Consider the following 18,512-nt stretch of genomic DNA (forward strand, 5'->3'; position numbering starts at 1 on the left):
TTGCCAAGAGTCGATTTCCAGCAGTGTTGCCAAAACCCCACGTATTTATTTAAACCCCAGAAACACCTTTAACCAGCCGTCTAAACCATTCATGGACCCCAAACTACACTTCTTCATACATTCCTAAACTTTTTATCGTATTTTCATGTATGATTGACGGAGGATAAATAAATAACGCGGATGTAAATTTCGACAGAGGCCGCGTACCCTGCTCGGTGTGTGTGTGTGTACGTGTGTGTGTGCGTCTGTGTGTGAGTGAGTGTGTTCGTGTGTGTGTTCAATGCTTGGCTGGTTACAGGGGACTTTAGTTCAGTGTTGTGGCTGTGAGCTGTGAGGACGGGGCTCCGCTGTGCCTCTCGCCGTGTCAGGCTGTTAAAAAAGGTGTTTTGTTTACGCCATTTCAACGGAACGCAAAACCCACACAGGATTTACCCTCATAGCAAGTGTTCGATTTGTGTTGAGTGGATCGAAGAAACACACGCGACGGGCGGCACACGGCTGAAAAGTGAGGAATATTAAGCCAGCGGTGTTGTTGGCTGACCTAGATGCTTTAAAGGTGATATATTTTACTTGTTGTGGTGTTAAGGTGGTGAGCGTGGTGTGATGAGGCTTGTGGTGGTGATGGTGGTGGTGAGACATAACCTCGTGAGTGTTGTACTGTGTTGCGGCCCCACGAGTGTTGCTGGTAAGGTAGGAACACCCCAAACTCACAAGCCCTGGGCATTGAAAGGACCCCAGTGTACTCATATGTATATTACTGAGTTTCTTGAGGCATTGTATCATTACTAAAGCGTTTAAACCCTTGCGTAATAAGAATTCACCATCATCATCACCATCTCCACCCTTTCTCCTTCACTATCACCGCATCCATCACCTTCTTGACCTCTTAACCCAGCATGCCAGTAGTCATTCTTCTCATGCTCCTCGTCCCCCGCGCTGAGGCAATCATGGAAAGCCAGAATAATGTTAATATAATAAAAAAGTAAATTTCCCCGACTCGTCATTCCTGCGGAGAGGGTTACGCCTGTCTTGGCGCTCTGCAGACATCAAGTGGCGAAATTTACCCAAGTTTTTATATTATTTTTATTTCGTGTTTGCCGTGCGAGGAGGAGGAGGAGGAGGGAGATGGAGGAAGCAGGAACAGAGGGAAGCAGGAAGAGATAAATTAGAGGCGGGAAGATTGTAAGGGAGAAAGGAAGGAGAAAGTTAAAGAGGGTGCCAGTAGCGGGGGTGGTGGCAACACTGAAGTGCGTATGAAGTGTTGCCATACAGATATACACACTTGAAGGGAAATATTTAAAATTTGTCCTCCCTCCCCTGGCCTCCCGCCCCTCCCTGCATCTCCTTGCCCTAACCTTTCCTCCTTACCTTACCTGAATTAGTGGACACCTGGAGAGAGGAGAGAAGTTAATAGAGGTTACCTGAGGGTGTGATTGGAGGTGAGGTGAGGAGTTGAAGGTAGTGTGTGTGTGCGTGTGTGTGTGTCGGCGGGCTGGTGGGGTAAGATAGTGGTGGTGGTGGTGGTGGTGGTGATTTCCTTTGTCCCAATCATCACCGTTTTAAGGTATTTGACGGCACGTGGTTTTAAACAGGTGTGCAAGGGGTGAATGGTGTGATTGATGGCTCATTAACAGGTGTGTGTTATGAGCCCAGGTGTGGAGGTGTTTGTTTGCATTCATTTTTACTTATTTTAGTTTTATCATAAGCTTTTGTATCCGTTAATTCCAGTGTGTGTGATTTTTTGTTTGGTTTAGACGAGTTTCGTGTGTGTGTGTGTGTGTGTGTGTGTGCGCGCGGATGGATGGGTGTCTGGATGTTGAATGTGGTTATTTACTTCTTTTTTCGTGTGTGCGTGCGTGTGTTGGTGTGTTGCGGGGTGATAAATATACACACACATACGTGCTTGCTCGCATACATACACCACCTCCTGTGTGTGTGTGTGTGTGTGTGTGTGGATGGATGGGTGTCTGGATGTTGGATGTGGTTATTTACTTTTTTTTGTGTGTGTGTGTGTGTGATGAGAAGGAAATACCATCACCGGAGAGAGAGAGAGAGAGAGAGAGAGAGAGAGAGAGAGAGGCACAGTGGGAAACAAACAATTACACGAATCTCAGAATGAATATAAAAAGAAAAACGAAGAAAGGAAAAACAAAGAAAAGATTGAGTCAGGACGATGGTATGACGCATGAAAAGAAAGGAAGGAAAAAACAAGTGATAGCTGTGAGGAAGAGGAGGAGAAGAAGAAGAGGAGGAGGATATCTTGCAGTAGTCTACTCGCTCGCCCTCCAACACTGGATTTGACAAAGCACGTGGCCATATTAGGAGGAGGAGGAGGAGGAGCAGGGAAGGCGTGGAGGAGGAATGGAGGGTCGAAGTGAGGGAGGAGAGAATGCGGAGAGAGAGAGAGAGAGAGAGAGAGAGAGAGAGAGAGAGAGAGAGAGAGAGAACGGTATGGGTCAACTTAAGGTCATTGTGTGAAGATGACCCCTGGAGGAAGAGTGGGAGGAGGAGGAGGATGGTGATGATGAGGAGGTGAAGGGAGAACACACACACACACACACACACACATTCAAAACAGGACACGGACACACACACACACACACACACACACACAAGCTCTCAAAACAGGACACACACACACACACACACACACACACACACACTCCTTATTTAAGAATATCAGCTTTAAGTCGAGGTTGGGGTGGTGGTGGTGGTGGCCCTAAGGCGAACAACACACACACACACACACACACACACACTCACACACACACACACAGGGAGAATCATAAGTAAATAAACAATATCCTGAACCTAGTCAACGCTCAGGCATTTATTAAACCCTCGATGACAAAGAGGGCAAACACAAACGAAGGAGGATTTCTGGGGGTGTTGGTTTGCCGATCAGATGTAAACAAACATACTCCACAAACATATACAAACAAGGACCGTAAACATGGAAACAAACGAAGGAAAACATGAAACAAACAACGAATTATAACATTGAAAACAAACAAATTATAGCTTTATGAAAACAAACATCGAATTACAACATGGAAACAAACGAACTAGAACATTATGGTAACAAACAGCGAAATTAAACTTCAACACACGAAATAAAACATGAAAAAACAACGAATTTCAACATGAAGACAAAACAAAGTAGAACATTATGAAAACAAACATCGAATTTAAACCTTATGCTAACAACTTTAAACACATACACAAACAAAGCAACAACTTAAAATATTACGTAGTATATATTAAAAGTCTAGGAAAGGTTGCAACATACCAAGTAGTGGCGGATGTGACTTTAAAGAGGATAATGTGTAGACGTTTTAATGGGAAGCTATTTGTGAACCCGTTGGGAAGACATTTCCTTTCCCAGAATTATTGTTTACATCAGCGTTGAACTAAGAGTCATATGAGTAATTCTCTCTCTCTCTCTCTCTCTCTCTCTCTCTCTCTCTCTCTCACAAGATTATTGGAAAAAAAGTTAAAAAGGGAAAAGAAAATATGTATATAGACTAGAAAGAAGGCGAGTAATCTATCTTGCTTAAGGAAAACATTAAGAAAAGAGTGAAATAAGGAAGTAAAATAGATAAATAGGTAAAAAATATTAGAGGAAATAAGTGAAGACATTAAAGTAGTAGAAATAAAGATCGAAATACGCGAATGTTAGCTACCCCAGTAAAGAAAATAAACGTAATAATAAAGATAAGTAAAATATTAGTAAAAGTAAAAATCAAAATATGTGAATGAAAGTTACGCAAAATAAAGAAAATCGCGTAAGTAATGACAGGAAGAAGATACAAAGAAAATACGCAGTAATAAAGATAGAAAATAAAAGAAATAAAAGTCAATATTAGTGCGAGTAAAGATTTAAATATGTGAATGAAAGTTACGCAAAATAAAGAAAACAATGGCGTAAGTAATGACAGTAAGAAGGTACAGAGAACAAGCGGAATAATAAAGATGATGAGGCGAACGAAGAGCAGAGAGAGAGAGAGAGAGGGGGGAGGTGGAGGAGGGAGTTCTTCTAAGCACAGCTGAGAGATGAATAGAACTTCCGTCACGTTTTCCCAACAGTGAAGTTGCAACATGAATTGGCAACAGTGTGTGTGTGTGTGTGTGTGTGTGTGTGGCGAGATGATGCAGTATAATTCATATGTAGGTGTTTTTAATGGTGCGTGTGTGCCTTGTACGAGTTTAAGAGCAATTATATCCATTCAGTGTAAATATAACGAGAGCAGGGAGGAAGTGCCTAACATAGTCCCTCATTTGATTACCGTAAACAAGGGTGCAGGCGACGCCATGTTGATTTCTGGCTTACACGAACGTCAACAACAAAGAAACAAAACAACAAACCCGGATTCACCCCAAAAATCTCCCTAAAAAAAGACGAAACCATGTAACAAATGTATAAAAGTTAGTACAGAAGAAATAGACGCGTTGGGAACCTTACCTAACCTTCACTTTTTTTCTTTTTACTATTTTTCTTTATATTCACTCTCGTTAAGTTAGGATTTAAGTGGCGCGAGAGACAGGTGGACAAGTGTGGTGGTTCGTTTTTTACTACCTGTTAAGTAATTAGAGAGAGAGAGAGAGAGAGAGAGAGAGAGAGAGAGAGAGAGAGAGAGAGGAAGGAAGAGAGAGAGAGAGAGAGAGAGAGAGAGAGAGAGAGAGAGAGAGAGAGCGGAAGAAGAAATAAAGGAAAGGATAAAGGTATATACAGAGAGAGAGAGAGAGAGAGAGAGAGAGACGTAAGGACAAAGAAAACAGCCACCCGCCACCACTCCTTAGCGAGACGGGAGGGAAAAAAAAGAAAAAAAAGTGTAAGAGAATCAAGTGTATCGCATCGAGGGAAGTAAATTTCAGAAACTGACATCCAAGTGACTCAGACCCGCTCCGTGCAGTGACGTAACTCTCTCTCTCTCTCTCTCTCTCTCTCTCTCTCTCTCTCTCTGGGGGATGGAACAAGGGGGGACTATTGTGATAAAGTGTCGTTTTTTTTATTAATTAATTTTTTAAAGGACTTGTATGTTTTTTTGTGTGACCTGTTGAAAGGGTTGAGGGACACACACACACACACACACACACACACACACACACGTAGTATGATGATGAAGCAACGGGAAGAGAAAGAGAGAGTTCGTAGGAAGATACCTGTGTGTGTGTGTGTGTGTGTGTGTGTGTGTGTGTGTGTGTGTGTGTTTCTCTCTCTCTCTCTCTCTCTCTCTCTCTCTCTCTCTCTCTCTCTCTCTCTCTCTCTTACTTTAAACTTCAACAGGCGAGGTAAAAGGTTAGGAAGGGAGAAATTCTTTGTTTGCTTTGACTTTCTCCGAGATAGAAAGTATGAGAGAGAGAGAGAGAGAGAGAGGTGGGGGTGGGCGGTGAGAGAAAGGCGGCTGGTTAGATACACACAGACATACAGTTACAATGTGATATGCCTAACCCCCTCTCCCCCTCCTCTCTCTCTCTCTCTCTCTCGCAATCATGAACTTGGCAACTATTACACATTTGGTTATAGTTTAAAATGAGGCTTGAAAAAGTTTGGCAAAAGTTGGCGGACTCGAAATTTAGCGCCGCACAACATTTAGCAGAGAGAGAGAGAGAGAGAGAGAGAGAGAGAGAGAATGCCTTACTTTAGCGTCTGTGTGTGTGTGTGCGCGTGTGTGTGTGTCACTTTCCCTCAATTGATTCACGTGGTAATTCTCTCTCTCTCTCTCTCTCTCTCTCTCTCTCTCTCTCTCTCTCTCTCTCTCTCTCTCAGCAAACCACTTCCTTCTTCACCAACACTTCTTTCCTTTCTCTTACCCTCACCTCCTCCTCCTCCTCCCCCTCCCTTCCTCTTCCTCCTCCTCCTCCTCCTCCGAAGTTATTTGAGGAGTTTGTCTGAACGTGGACAAAGTTAAGGAAAGATTAATAAAGTTAGCGAGTTTGTAACAGTCGGAATCTACCCAACCAACTTTTCAAGCCGTACCTCCTCTCTCTCTCTCTCTCTCTCTCTCTCTCTCTCTCTCTCTCTTGCAGTCCCTCCCTCTCCCTCTCCTCCTCTCCCTTCCCTTGCGCGCTCCTTTCCTCCTTGCCTTTACCTCCTTCCTTCCTCCCTCCTCCTCCTCCTCCTCCTCCTACTGCAGAATTATGCCATATCTCCTCCTCTTCCTCCTCCTCCTCCTCCTGTACCGTTTCTGCTCTTTAACTCGCTTTGTTGACAAGTTTCTTTTCGCGTATCTGCTGATCCTCCTCCTCCTCTTTTTCCTCCCCCTCCTCTTCCTCCTCCTCTTCTTCGTCGTCTTTCTTTTCTTCTTTTTCCTCTCTTTTTCTTCATCCTCTACCTCCTCCTCTTCTTCCTCCTTCTCCTTTCTTCATCTTTTTCTTCTTCCTCTCCCTACACCTCCTCCTCCTCCTCCTCCTTCTTTCTTCATCTTCTTTTTCTTCTTCCTCTCCCTACTCCTCCTTTTCTTCTTCTTCTCCTTCTTCTACTTCATCATCATCATCATCATCATCATCATATTCTACCTCCTCCTCCTCCTCCTCTACCTCCCCCCCCTCCTCCTCCTCCTGCTGTTCATGTACCGTTTCTTTTCTGCAACTCGGTTTGTTGACAAGTTTCTTTGGGCGTCACGAGTCTCGCTGTCCATTGTTGACGTCGAGCGAGCCAGCCAGCCAGCGAGCCTTTGTTTGGGTAGTGAGTTTCCCGCGCGTACTTGTTGGTTCTTTTTTTTTTACTTTGATACTGGCACTTTTTTTTTTTTCTTTGAGTGCGATTGATCTTGCTCTGGTTTGCTTATCTTCCTTATCTGCTATTTTTTTTGTTTGGTTTTCTTTTTCTACTTTGTTTTGTCTTGTATTTCTATTTTTCTTTTGTTTTATTGTTATTCTCGTTTGTTAATTCCCTACTTTGCTTCTCTTCATTTTTTTTTACCTCTTTGTTTATGTTTTATCATGTTTTTCTTTGTTTTTCTTTTATCTTTTGTTTTGTTTGTTTCCTTTCTTACTTCCTTCGTTCAGTGACTTCCTTTTGTGTCCTGTCTTGCTTAACTTATTTTCCTTTTTCTACCTTAATCTCTTTCTCTCGTTTTGTATATTTCTTTGTTTTCTTTTATCCTTCTCCTTTTTCCTGTTTTGTGTGTTCCCTTCTTCTTTCACTTCTTTCCTTCTTTGTTCTTTTTCTTCTTTCACATTCTTTTCCTTCTATATTTTCGTTGTCATCCGATTGTTTTATTTTCTTGATTTTAGTTTCTTTATTTCTTCATTGGTTTGTTTTCCTGTCTTTCATCCTTTTCCTTATTTTATTTGTTTCCGTTCATTCATCAAACATCAAAGGACTCTCTCTCTCTCTCTCTCTCTCTCTCTCTCTCTCTCTCTCTCTCTCTCTCTCTCTCTCTCTCCTCTTCTATCCATCTATTATATTCTCTTACACTCTTATCTATCTTTATACTATATTCTCTTATTTATCTATCTATTCTCACTTATCTATTTATCTACTCTATTCTCTTATCTATATATATTATCTATCTCTCTCTCTCTCTCTCTCTCTCTCTCTCTCTCTCTCTCTCTCTCTCTCTCTCTCTCTCTCTCTCTCAAACACAAACTCTTAAAACTTTTTGATAAATTATTGGCCGTATTTTAGAAACTTTGGCAAACACTTATTTTTTCAGGAAGGGGAAGGGAAGGGGAAGGGGGGCGAGAAATATTTTATAAGCGGTCATTTTCTTGTTATTTAACGTCTGGTTTGTGGTGTCAGGCAAGTTCTGTTATTTAAGAGATCACGGTGATGGAGTTAGCTTGATTTTTTAATTCTTTTTTATGATTTATTTTTGTATATACAGGATTTAGTTAGATTATAAGCTCGTACTGCGACCTGTTTTTGTTTTTGTTTTATTACCTGGTATTTGTTTTTATCGTTTATTATCTGTATATATCTTTTATTTATCTTTATTTGCGTCTTAGTTTATCTTCATCATTTTTTTTATATATGCTAATCCTCGTTATCTGCATGTTTGTGATATTCTCTTATTTTCGTGTTTTTGTACCATTTTTTTCTGCATTATTTGCCATTATATTTGTGTTTATCATATTGTTCATTGTATGCGCGATTTTTGTATCATTTTCTCATTATTTATTTCTTTGTTTATCATATTGTTCATTATTTGCGTTTTGTATCATTTTCTATATTTTCCCTTTTTTATTGTCGTTATATTTGTGTTTATCATGTTGTTCATTGAATGCATGTTTTTTGTATGATATTTTTCATTATTCATTTATGTTTGTTCATCATATTGTTCATTATTTGCGTTTTATATCATAGTTTTCATTATTTGTGTTCATATTGTTCAATCTTTGTGTTTATCATATTGTTCATTATTTGCGTTTTATACCATAGTTTTCATTATTTGTGTTCATCATATTGTTCAATCTTTGTGTTTATCATATTGTATCATCGTGTTTGCTTGTTTTATTTCATCATATTCAGCATTGTTAATATCATGTTCATCATCATATGCGTTTTTCATCACATCCATCATCCTAATTACGTATTGTCATCATATCCATCATTTATACGTTTTTTCATCATATCCATCATCATATTCACAATTATTCAACACATCTATCATTTTATATATACGTTTTTTCATCTTATTCATCATCATATTCCTGCCTTTCCTTCATATTCATTTTTACAGGCGTTTTTTTCCACCGTATTCATGATCCTATTTACGCATTTTCATCATATTCATCATCATACATACGCATTTTCATTTTATTCATCATCATATTCGTTTGTTTTCCTTCATATTCATCTTTGTAGTGTTATTTTCATATCCGTTATCCTATTTACGCATATTCATCAGTCATCGTTATACATACGCATATTCATCTTATCCATCATCATACTCGTTTGTTTTTCATCTTATTCATCATTTTCATTTGTTTTTCATCATATTCATCATCATACCTACGTTTTTTCATCTTATCCATCATTTTCATTTGTTTTTCATCATATTCATCATCATACCTACGTTTTTTCATCTTATCCATCATCATATTCGTTTGTTTTTCATCATATTCAACATCATTATTATTATTTGCATTCGTTTCAAAGCATTAACCTTCCCTCCTTCCCTCACGCTTTTTACAACCCTCCCCATAGTTAAAAAAAAACACCCTTCGCCATCCCTGGAATACAAAGTGACAAAAATATAACGTAATAAAAAATACGGCCACACGGGGATCAAGCGAGCGTTTAAAAATACGGGCTGGCCAAAAATAAAACAGTGGGGGTTGTGAAGGCGCTGTCATGTTTATTATTATTAACATTTATTGGTAACAGACTCGCATCGCTTTTTATTGGGTTGGAAGGATTCGATTACCATACTACAGGGGTGGAAGGAGGACTGGATCACCTTTATATAGTGCTGGATCTCGTATTTCTGGTCAGGGGGGGTAGTGGGATACGAACCTAAGCTATTTTGGCCTTGGTGGAGAGGGAGGTCATACGGAGATATATTGTTCGCCTCTATTATTATTATTATTTCTTTTCTATGCTTATTTCTGTCTTTATAGAGGATACGGACCTAAGCTATTTTGGCCTTGGTGGAGAGGGAGGTCATACGGAGATATATTGTTCGCCTCTTATTATTATTATTATTTCTTTTCTATGCTTATTTCTGTCTTTATAGAGGATACGGACCTATGCTATTTTGGCCTTGAGAGAGAGAGAGAGAGAGAGAGAGAAGGAGAAATACTATTGGGTGTTTTTTTATTATACTTTTTAAAGGAGTTAAGTCGCTTTTTTTTTTTATAGAATTGCAAGAAGTAGATCACCTTAATATACTTGATCTATTTAGGAGTATTTTTTTCCTGTTTTTTTTATATAACATTATAAGTTGAAATTCATCTATATTAGTGTCTTTGTATCATATCATTATTTTCGTGTTTTCATCATTACTTATATATTTTTTTTTATATTTCATCATTAATGGCATGTTTTTGTATCATACTTTACCTTATATATGATTTTTCATTGCCCCAGCGACCGTGAGAGTAGTATTGCCAACTCAAAAAATAACCTTAACTAATTAATCTTAGCAAATTTTAAACTTTTCCGCCTTCGTTTCTATCCCACACACCCCACTTCCAACAGCTATTCTTGTCCCCTTTGCGTCATACTCTTACTAAACCACTGAACGTGTAATATAATAACAGGAAACTTTGAGGTCTGGCTGACTAAATATTGTTGGAAGTGACCACAAGGGAAATGGCGTAGGTGGGGAGAGCTTGTAATACGTGAGTAAGAAATAAGGAGAGCTTGTACCACGGGCGTGAGGGATAGTGAATGCTTGTAATATGGGCGAAAGGAATAGGAAAGGGAGAGCTTGCAACATGGGCGTAAGAGATATGGAGGGAGCTTGTAATACGGGCGTAAGGGATAGGAAGGGGGAGCTTGTAACACGGGCGTGATGGGTAGTGAAAGCTTGTAACACGGGCGTAAGGGATAGGAAGGGAGAGCTTGTTATACGGGCGTAAGTGATAGGAAGGGAGAGCTTGTAATACGGGCGTAAGGGATAGGAAGGGAGAGCTTGTAATACTGGCGTAAGGGATAGGGAGAGCTTGTTATACGGGCGTAAGGGATAGGAGAGGAGAGCTTGTTATACGGGCGTAAGAGATAAGGAGAGAGCTTGTTATGCGGGCGTAAGGGATAGGAAGGGAGAGGTTGTTATACGGTCGTAAGGGATAGGAAGGGAGAGCTTGTTATACAGGCGTAAGGGATAGGAAGGGAGAGCTTGTTATACGGGCGTAAGGGATAGGAAGGGAGAGCTTGTTATACGGGCGTAAGGGATAGGAAGGGAGAGCTTGTTATACGGGCGTAAGGGATAGGAAGGGAGAGCTTGTTATACGGGCGTAAGGGATAGGGAGAGCTTGTAACACGGGCGTAAGAGATATGGAGAGAGCTTGTTATACGGGCGTAAGGGATAGGAAGAGAGGGCTTGTTATACAGGCGTAAGGGATAGGAAGGGAGAGCTTGTTATACGGGCGTAAGGGATAGGAAGGGAGAGCTTGTAATACGGGCTTGAGATATGGAGAGCTTGTAAATACGGGCATATCTGAATAAACAAAAGATACATAGAAATACCCTTAATACGCCATTCCTTTAGAACCAAAACAACTGCAAGAAAATAAAGAGATTTTCGCTTCACTGGAGAAAGAGGAGGATGGGATACAAGCCTAATATATGATACTATTTTCACCTTTGATGGAAGAAGAGGAGGAAGAAGAAGAAGAAGGGTACATGTCAATCCATCGTATACTATTTTAGCTTAGATGAGTCAGAAAGAAAGGCAAGGGAAGGAAAGGGAGGAGAGGGAGGGGAAGGGGGATACAGACCTATATAAATCCGTACTATTTTAACCTCTGTGATGGGGGACGAAGGGGAAGGAAGGGGATACGTGCCTTTATATATTAGGCTACTCTGTTCAAGCTTTGTGTGATGGGGAAGAGAAGGGAGGTGAAGGGAAGAGAAGGAAAGGAAGGGAAGGTAGTTGAGATAAGGGATTGAACGAGAAGGGAAGATAATGTGCATAAGTTAATCTGTATGACACTAATTTTGGGTTTGTTTGAAGGGGAAGGGAAGGGAGGTGAAGGGAAGAGAAGGAAAAGAAAGGGAAGGGAAGGTAGTTGAGATAAGGGATTGAACGAGAAGGGAAGATAATGTGTATAAGTTAATCTGTATGACACTAATTTTGGGTTTGTTTGATGGGAAAGATCAGAGGAAGGGAAGGGCAGGAAAGGAAGGGATGGGACGAGAAAGGAATAGAAGAGTGAAGGGAGGGAAGGGGACAGGATAACAATACATTTAATTTTCGCCTTATTTGATGGGGCGTGGAAGGGAAGGGTAAAACAATGAAGGGACTAGACGAGAAGGGAAGGGAAGGGGAACTGGACTAGACTGGAATGGAAGGGAATTGAAGGGAAGGGAAAGAACGATGAAGGTGCCAGACGAGAAGTGAAGGGAAGGGGAAATGGACAAAATTGGACTGGAATGGAATTGAAGGGAAGGGGAAGAACAATGAAGGGAAGAGGAGGGGAGCTGGACAAGACTGGAATGGAAGGGAAGGGAAGGGAAGAACAAGGAAGGGGCGAGACGAGAAGGGAAGGGAAGGGGAAATGGACAAAATTGGACTGGAATGGAATTGAAGGGGAGGGGAAGAACAATGAAGGGAAGAGGAGGGGAGCTGGACAAGACTGGAATGGAAGGGAAGAGCAGGGAAGAACAAGGAAGGGGCGAGACGAGAAGGGAAGGGAAGGGGAAATGGACAAAATTGGACTGGAGGGGAATTGAAGGGAAGGGGAAGGACAATGAGGGGAAGAGGAGGGGAGCTGGACAAGACTGGAAGGGAAGGGAAGGGAAGGGAAGAACAAGGAACGGGCGAAACGAGAAGGGAAGGAAAGAGGAAAGGAATGCAATCACATACCCGATCTACGCATTTTTGATAGGTAAGGGAAGGGAATGAAAGGAGAAGGAAGGGGATAACGGGATAGGAATGGAAGACACAGGAAGAGAGAGTGTTGGGAATACGAGCCAATAAATTATACTCGATTTTCGCTGTTTTTGAAGGGGTAGAAAAGGGAAATGTGGTATGAGATAATGTAGGAGACAGCCAACACTCTCCCTGCCCGCCCTTCCTTCCTCCTCCTCCTCCTCCTCCTCCTCCTCCTCTTCCTCTTCTTTCTCCTTCCCTCATTCCTCATTCCTCCTTCTCACCTTCCCTTCCCGCCCTTCCTTCACACTCCCCTCCTCCTCCTCCTCTTCTTTCTCCTTCCTCTTTTTCCTCCTCCTTCTTCCATCGCTCCTCCTCTTCTTTCTCCTTCCCTCACCCCTCTCTTCTTCCTTCCCCTTCTTCCCCCTCCTACTTCCCTCTCTCCTCCTCCTCCTCCTCTTCTTTCTCCTTCCTCTTTTTCCTCCTCCTTCTTCCATCGCTCCTCCTCTTCTTTCTCCTTCCCTCACCCCTCTCTTCTTCCTTCCTTCCTTCCCCTTCTTCCCTCTCTCCTCCTCCTCCTCCTCTTCTTTCTCCTTCCTGTTGTTCCTCCCCCTTCTTCCTTGCTCCTCCTCTTCTCTCCTCTCCTCCTCCTCCCCTCCTCTTCTTCCTCTTCCCTCTTCTCCTCCTCCTCCTTCTTTCTCCTCTTTTTCCTCCTCCTTCTTCCATCGCTCCTCCTCTTCTTTCTCCTTCCCTCACCCCTCTCTTCTTCCTTCCTTCCCCTTCTTCCCCCTCCTACTTCCCTCTCTCCTCCTCCTCCTCCTCTTCTTTCTCCTTCCTCTTTTTCCTCCTCCTTCTTCCCTCGCTCCTCCTCTCTTCTTTCTCCTTCCCTCACCCTCTTCTTCCTTCCTTCCTTCCCCTCCTTCCCTCCCCCGTTTTTCCCTCCTCCTTCTCTCCCTTCCTTTCCCTCCCATCTTTCCACACCCCTATCCCTCCCTCCTCCTCCTCCTCCACGCCTTGCTCCACATCTTGGTCTCGAGCAAACTTAATAAAAATCTTGACTTCTTGCGGTAAAGTTGCAGTAACTTAGCCGGGGCCGAAGTTAAGGCTGGGGGTAGGGGGGGAGGGGGAGAGGAGGGTTGTTGTTGTTGTTGTTGTTGATGCTGTTGTTGTCTTACGGAATGTCACCAGCGTCACCATCATCATCTTCATCATCATTTCTTCATCCTGTTTTCGTCTGGTTTCGTATTTCTTCCTCTTCTTCTTTTCATCATTTTTTCTTCCTCAATATCACCATCATCATCGCCATTCTCATTCTTTTATATTTTCTTATTTTTACTTCTTCATTCTTTCTCCTTTCTCTTCTTCTTATCTTCATAATTACAACATATCACTTACTTTCACCACAATTAAAATCACAAATATTCAATTATCCTTCTTTTTAATATTTTTCCTTATCTATTTATTTTCCTTTTCCTTAATTTTTTTTCAATTTTCATTATATTATCACCTATCTTCCTATCTTCTTCCTCTTCATCTTCTTATCATTCATTATTCGTCACTACCACCACCACCATCATCATCAGTGTTACCAACCATTCATCAACTCTCCCCCCCTCCCCTCTCTCTCTCTCTCTCTCTCTCTCTCTCTCTCTCTCTCTCTCTCTCTCTCTCTCTCTCTCTCTCTCAGGTCGTTATTCACTTGTTTCCCGGCCACACTAACTCCCCTACGCCTCTGTTATTAAATTGTTTGTCCATGTTTTTGTTTTTATTTCATTTCGTTTATGTTTTTTCACCCCGTTGGTCTTTAATTTAACTTTTGTGATTGTGTGTTGGGTGGGCGGCTGTTGTTTTGGACCAGCGAGAGAGAGAGAGAGAGAGAGAGAGAGAATCACGGACCTCTCTCTCTTCTCTTTTTCTCTCTTTTTCAGCTTCACCTCGAATTTGCTACAGTTAGTCGGTCCGATAATTTAGTCTGTACGCCGGTAACCCAATTCTCTCTCTCTCTCTCTCTCTCTCTCTCTCTCTCTCTCTCTCTCTCTCTCTCTCTCTCTCTCTAACTTTTCCAGCATGTCCATTACTATTTGTTAAGGATTGTTGGTCTGAGAGAGAGAGAGAGAGAGAGAGAGAGAAGAGAGAAGAGAGGGGGTAGGAAGTAAAGAAAGGGATTGGAGGAATGTGTGTGTGTGTGTGTGTGTGTAGTCAAGTTCTTATAAAAGTTTTGCAGTACATCGCATTTTAAATTCCTCAAAGTTCTCCATGAAAACGTTCCTCTTTTATTTATTACATGCGAGTCATATTTCATTCATCTCTCTCTCTCTCTCTCTCTCTCTCTCTCTCTCTCTCTCTCTCTCTCTCTCTCTCTCTCATTGTTTTTGTTTACTCATATCACAATCCACCCTTCTTTCACTATATATACAAGTGTTGCTTTAATGTATTCTAATGTTATTTTTGTTCGTGTTAATTAATTTCTTGGTTATTGTTGTTGTTTTGTTCATATATTAAGTTTGCGTACTGGTATTTAACGTAGCCTAGTGTTTGTTTGTTTATTTATTATTTTTTTTGCGTATTTATAGTGACTGATAATGTTGCAATGTGTTCAGTCTTTATAGTTTCATTATTTTAACTTTTTCATTTTCTTGTTCATTTGTTCTTGTTCTTTTTCTACAACTTCTTCTTCTTCTTCTTCTTCTTCTTCTTTGTCCGTTTTTGTTGATTTCTAGTTTTTCATAAAGTAATTGATTATGTTTACTACTACTACTACTACTACTACTGCTATTACTCCTCCTCCTCCTCCTCCTCCTCCTCCTCCTACTACTACTACTACTACTACTACTACTACTACTATTACTCCTCCTCCTCCTCCTCCTACCACTACTACTACTACTACTACTACTACTACTACTACTACTACTACTACTACTGCTACTACTATTACTCCTCCTCCTCCTACTACTACCACTACTACTACTACTACTACTACTACTACTACTACTACTACTACTACTACTACTACTACTACTACTACTACTACTACTACTACTACTACTACTACTACTGCTACTACTATTACTCCTCCTCCTCCTCCTCCTACTACTACTACTACTACTACTACTACTACTACTGCTACTACTATTACCGTACTACCTTTTGTGTTGCATCATTGTATTTAGTGTTGCAAGTATTGGATTTTGTTGCACGTGTCTTCATATCATTAACATTCCTTCTAAACTGTAACTTGGCGCCTGTGTGTGTGTGTGTGTGTGTGTGTGTGTGTGTGTGTGTGTGTGTGTGTGTGTGTGTGTTGTTTTCAGTCTTGGTTTACTGTCGTTTACTTGGTCTACGTTTTTTTTCTTTATTTTTGTCTATTTTTTCATCATTATCATCATCATTTCTGTTCTGTTCTTTTTTATCTCGTTTTTGTGTTTATATTGGTTTTCTTTTTTCTTTGTTTTTTTTCTTTATTCATCATCTTCAGCTTGACCTTCTTCTTCGTCTTCTGTAAATACCACCACCTCCTCCTCTTCTTCCTCCTCCTCCTCCTCCTCCTCCTTTTGTTGACTTGGTAGCTACAGTTTATCTTCTTCCTCCTCCTCTTCTTCTTCGTATACCAAAACTTTGTATCCTAACTTAACTACGACATTTTTTTCCTACATCGAAACTTGCAACTTCCTCCTTGTCTTCCTCCTCCTCCTCCTCCTCCTCGGTATAAGCAACAAGATGGGCGGTTAACAATTTATTATTTTTTTTTAGCCATGTCGAGGTAGAAGCCGCTCTGCTGTAACCAACCTGCTATCGATTCTCTCTCTCTCTCTCTCTCTCTCTCTCTCTCTCTCTCTCTGACCGGCATTCCTTCCTTTCTTTGGTTTAACTGAAACTTGTCTCTAATCATATTTTTTCTTTTTTTCTTTTATTTTTTTTCTTATTCTTGCGTGTTGGAAATTTAGTTTTTTTTTCATCATCTTGTTCTTCATCATCATCATCTTTTTTTCGTCTGCTTCTTCTTTTTCTTCTTGTATTGCTTTTTTTTCCTGTTGTCACATTCTCTCTCTCTCTCTCTCTCTCTCTCTCTCTCTCTCTCTCTCTCTGCAGGCACAAATTTGCTAAGCTTTGTTTCCTCCTTTTTTCTTTTTCTTCCTTTTTGTCTTCGCGTGGTCTTGCATACTTTCTCTTTAATTTGCTTTGTCTAGTGTGTGCATGTCTCTCTCTCTCTCTCTCTCTCTCTCTCTCTCTCTCTCTCTCTCTCTCTCTCTCTCTCTCTCTCATTTATTCACACCAGTTGAAGTTGATTTGATATTTCTCAACCTTCGTCAGAGAGAGAGAGAGAGAGAGAGAGAGAGAGAGAGAGACCCGTTAAAAAGAGAGAAAACTATAAGTAAGACATAAGAGCAAAAGATCGGCCAAGTGTTAGTATAAAGACTCGGATCGTAAGTGTAATGGTGTTGAGTCTTGCTAAGGAGGAGGAGGAGGAGGAGGAGAATGGAGAGGGGGAGGAGGAAGAGGAAAGGAGAAAGGTGGCTCAGTACGTGTTTCTATTATTATCACGTCTTTATGCTCTCTCTCTCTCTCTCTCTCTCTCTCTCTCTCTCTCTCTCTCTCTCTAAATAGGAAAACACTTCCCCCTAACAGTATTGCCAAGTCATCGCTCTTATGTCATAAATATACGCTCTTTCGCCACCACCACCACCAGTGTTACCACCACCGCTGCCAAACCTCTTCTATTATTATTATTATTTTTTTTATTATTATTATTAGTATTGCTGGTGCTGTTTGTGGTTGTGTAGAAGTAGTAGTAGTAGTAGTAGTAGTAGTAGTAGTAGTAGTAGTAGTAGTATCATCACCATCACCACCATCACAATCATCACCACCACCACCACTATCATCATCATTACTAGGCTACCACATCACATCCCTAACCCCCCACCCCCCCCTTGACACCACCACCACCATCACCACCACCACCGACCCACGTGCGGTGATAGCTCGAGGAAAGTTTTAAAGACAAAAGTTTGTTGGAATGAGTTGGATTCTCGGAAAAAGTTTGAGTCAGAGAGAGTTGGAGGAGAAGGAGGAGGAGGAGGTGGTAGAAGAGGAGGAGGAGGAAGGAAGATGGGGAGGAAGAGGAGGAGGAGGTGGTGGTGTTGACAAGAATACGTTATTATTCTGATGTAATTAAGTGATTATCTAATTATACTACTACTACTACTACTACTACTACTACTACTACTTCTACTACTACTACTACCATCACCACCACCATTACTTTACTCGTAGTGCAATTTTTTTCATAATTTTATCATATTTTACCTATTTATGACCGTTTTCTTTGGGAGCTCTTAAAGGGAAGCTTCGGTATTAGTACATCTCGTCACTGGGCTCTTTTTCTAATTAAATTATATAGGAGGCTTATGATAGTAATTAGGCACGGATAGGAGGAGATGCTTAATTGCCGTGAGGAGAGGGAGGGAAGGAGAGGAAGAGGAGGAGGAGGGATGGAGGGTAAGGAGGAGGAGGAGGAGGAGGAGGAAGGTGGGAGAGAAGTGAAGTTTTAATAGGAAAAGTTGTGGCCCAGAACTTAGCACTATCAGTTTTGACAGAAAAGTTTTGTTTTAGAGTTGCCGGTGAAGAGTTGCCTTGAGCCAGCCAGCCACCTAGCCAGCCAGTCAGCCATCTAGCCAGCCATTTATAGTTAGCCATCTAGTCAGCCAGTCAGTCAGCCAGATGGTGCCAAGTATGGTTGAATGATAAGGTGATTGACTGACTAACTTTTCAATGAGACGGGAAGTATTGATTTTTTTTCTGGTTATATTTGAGCCAGTAAGCCAGAATCATCCATGCATCTAGTCAGCTATTTTATTCAGCTATCATTAAAAATAGCTGATTGACTGACTAACTTTTCAATGAGACTGGAAGTATTGATTTTTTTACTGGTTATATTTGAGCCAGTAAGCCAGAATCATCCATGCATCTAGTCAGCTATTTTATTCAGCTATCATTAAAAATAGCTGATTGACTGAGTAACCCGACTTTTTC

The 18,512-nt window shown here is 41.2% G+C and overlaps 1 protein-coding gene across 10 annotated transcripts in view; it reads left to right on the plus strand.

Moving 5' to 3' along the window:
• Positions 1-18,512, plus strand: part of LOC126982330 (C-terminal-binding protein-like) — a 72,330-nt gene that overhangs the window by 17,692 nt on the left and 36,126 nt on the right. For 2 of the 10 annotated variants that reach the window (XM_050834323.1, XM_050834327.1), the window contains exon 1: positions 269-556. The exons of 2 other annotated variants lie outside the window; for them this stretch is intronic. The gene's annotated coding sequence lies outside the window, so the exon portion shown is untranslated. Of the gene's footprint in view, positions 1-267; positions 557-18,512 lie in introns of those variants that run through there. 6 more of the 10 variants (XM_050834329.1, XM_050834330.1, XM_050834324.1 and 3 more) reach the window with 5 other exon arrangements.

This window comes from Eriocheir sinensis, chromosome 50, assembly GCF_024679095.1.
Source record: "Eriocheir sinensis breed Jianghai 21 chromosome 50, ASM2467909v1, whole genome shotgun sequence".
Lineage (NCBI taxonomy): Eukaryota > Metazoa > Arthropoda > Malacostraca > Decapoda > Varunidae > Eriocheir > Eriocheir sinensis.